This window comes from Fragaria vesca, linkage group LG7, assembly GCF_000184155.1.
Source record: "Fragaria vesca subsp. vesca linkage group LG7, FraVesHawaii_1.0, whole genome shotgun sequence".
In the NCBI taxonomy this organism is placed as follows: Eukaryota; Viridiplantae; Streptophyta; class Magnoliopsida; order Rosales; family Rosaceae; genus Fragaria; species Fragaria vesca.
In genome coordinates, this window is record NC_020497.1 from 4,140,383 (window position 1) to 4,143,863 (window position 3,481).

Consider the following 3,481-nt stretch of genomic DNA (forward strand, 5'->3'; position numbering starts at 1 on the left):
CACACTCTCTCTCTCTCTCTCTCTCTCTCTCTCTCTCTCTCTCTCTCTCTCTCACTACAACGAATATCCTCTATCTCTCTCTTTCTCTCACGTCTGAATTACTAGATTTGATTCTCTTATTCTCTAGATAAAAGACATAAGAGTGGATAGAAGATTCGATAGGATGACCGAAAAGTGGAGATATTTTCGAGTGGCAGGGGATTGACCAAATTATGCAGGTAACAATGGTCCCTTTCTTAAAGTTTATCAATGTCTTTTACTTCTTGGGTTGTAATAGAATAGTATCGAATTTATCCCTTTTGAAATTGTTTATGGCTTTCAAGGGTTTTGTCTACCGAATAGGTTTAGGATTCGAGAGTTGGCTCATTTTTCTTGTCCGTGTATGGTTTTTTCTATATGTCTTGTCTGTTTAATGTCGGGATTGAAGTAGTTGGTGATGAATAAATGCCCTAAAAACAGTTGGTTTATAGTTTAGATCTGTGTTGGTGAGAAATTTATAATCCTGGTAATAAAGATCAGTTGTCCATTACAAGTATCAAAACATAGTGTAATCAATCTCCTACCTTCTGTAGTTCTGTTTCTCCTGAAACATTAGTGTCCTACCCTTCCTTCCTAAACCCTGAATCTCATCTCTGACATTATAATATATGCTTGCTAATCAACTCTCTTTAATACAAAAATAAATACATCATAGAGCAAACACATCAGGATTAAGTTCTAACATAGCATGAAACAAAGATACTTTTTCTTCAGCTTCTTGGTTTTGACAACAATATATAGCTTTCTTTCCTCCTAGAGGTGTTGTCGTATGTGAATTTGAGATATCTTTTTTAATTAGGAAGACACACACAATTAAATGTTGTACTCAGTTTATATACTTTACCTAAGTAATATGCTATAATTGTTCAATTGTTCTACATCATTGAACGTTTGATATTGTTTTTTTATTTAGTTGTTACAGATCAAAGTTTGTTTACCATGAAAATCTATCAGAAGATATGTTGGAGGGGATGTCTTGTATGTAGATGGAGTAGACCGAGACAAGCTCTCTATGACAGAGTTGGTGTATTGGACTTATGACATTGGATATGAGCGTCATCCAATGCAATTCTGGTTTAGGATACCAGGTAGTGAAGATGGCAGTGGGTTTCTGCCTGTAACTTGTGACAAGGAGGCAATGGTCATGTGTGGTTTCGTGTCCCCAAGAAGCAAGATGCTTGAGTTGTTTCTAGTTTGTGAAGCACAAAGAAGAAAGTTTGCAGAAGATGAGCTAAAGAAATTTACCGAAAACTTAGACCATGCACTCAGCTTTTTTGGGATGGCAGATTGATGATGTTGAGGATGGGCCCAATGCCACAGTTAATATAGACAACCTTTTATTGAGAATAATTGAAGAGAATGAAAGGGTTGAAGCTATGAGGGCTGGAAGAGATATTGGGTTAAACAAGGCAAAGATTGGTGTAGATATTGGGCTAGACACAACAAGGGCTAAAGCTGATAACCAAATGGGTAAAAATAAACATATGAACAGAGGGAAGAGACCTGTTGAAGAAGCTCCAAAGCCACAAAGGAAAAAAGGAAAACCACCGAAACATGTGGAGAAGAGGTACTTAACCAGAAGTAGAGGGGATAGTTTAAGGCATGGTGGAGTTGAAAGTTCAAGACAGGGTGGAGGGATTACTCTTTTGAAAGTACTACAGATTTAGATGGTTCTAATTTTGATGGGATCATCAATTCAGATTATGATCTTGACTCGGAATATGATGATGTGGAGTTTGAAAGCAATGTGGATGGTGACACCAATACATGTCATGAATGGGATGAGATGGGGTTTGAAGGTCAAATTTCAGATGAGGATGGAAGTGAGTCTTATGATCTAAAAAGTTTGCATGGTTCATCTGATAAAGAAGGTGAGGACAGGGGAAGTTTTCCTGTGAACTGTAGGAAAAGGTTCAGTAATTGGATAAAATTCAATCCCAAGGTGCACATGAAAATTCCTTTTTTTGTTTTGGGGATGTAGTTTCTAAGTTCAGAGGTATTCAAACATGCAGTTAGGAAGCATTATGTTATGACTAGAAAGGAGTTGAGGTTTCCTACTAATAGCCGACACAAAGTAAGGATTTTTAATTAAAAGTACAAGGTATAATTGTTTCTACTTCAACTGAATTTTAATTTTTTGTTAATGGCTGTTTCTATTTTTCTTTTTTACAAGGTTGTTGCCCAGTGCTTTTCATCTGAAGGGTGCCTTTGGAGGATATATGTTGCCTCGACAAATAAGAAAAGCCCTTCAATTTGGATAAGATCTATAAAGCAAGAGCACGAGTGCACTACAATTGGAAAGAAGGTGTACCACATGCATGCACCCTTCATAGGAAAGGAATATCAGGATTTCTTCATGAGTGATCCTAACTGAAGTAGAGAAGGGATTCAGAATGCAGTGTATAAGGATTTTGAGATGCATGTTGACTCTCAAAAGTGTTATAGAGCAAAGAAACATGCTGAAAGTTAGCACAAGGGAAATTTTAAGACCAATACAACCTTCTGGAAAGCTATGCATATGAGCTGAAGAAAAGGAATCCAGGTACATCAGTTTGGATTCAGACAGAGTTGGATGGTGAAATAACAAGGTTTAAGAGGATATGCATATGCATAGAAGCATTGAAGAGGGGATGGAAGGTAGGGTGTAGACCCTTTATAGGGCTGGATGGTTGCCATTTGAAATCAGTTCACAAGGGGTAGCTGCTATCTGCTGTAGGCATAGATGGGAACAATGGAATTTACCCAATTGCTTAGGCAGTAGTGGAGCAAGAAACCAGAGATAGTTGGAGCCGGTTCTTAGAGTTTTTGAAGGTAGATTTGGACATTCATGACTCTAGCCAATACACATTCATGAGTGATAAACAAAAAGGGTTGGAGCAAGTCATAAAAGTGTTATTCCCAGATGATGCACACATACATTGTGTGAGAAACTTGCACAACAATTTTAAGACTGATGGTTTTTAAAGTTAATCTTCTCACTTTAACTAGTTCATTTAAAGTTTTGAATCGCTTAAGATGGTTGCTAATTGTCTATTATTATTATTTTGGTGTTGAATGTTTGGATCTTTAAAACAAGTTATGAGCAATTGCTAGAAGTTGTACTCTAAACGCATTTGAAGAAGCAATGGGGGACATGAAGAAGAGCACAAAAGATGGATGGAAATGGTGTATGGACAGATCTGCGGTGCACTGGAGCAAGTCACACTTCGACCCCAAATTCAAGTGTGATGTATTGTTGAATAACCACAGTGAGAGCTACAACAAAAACATTCTTCCAGCAAGAAAGAAGACCATCCTAGGTTGTTTAGAAGAAATTAGAACTGCAACAATAGTTCGGCTGGGCAATAGACGGTTATCAGGGCCATGATGGAGGTGTAAAGTTGGACCAAGGGTGGAAAAAATATTGAAGAAGGCAATCATGTGGAGTAATAAGTATAGAGTT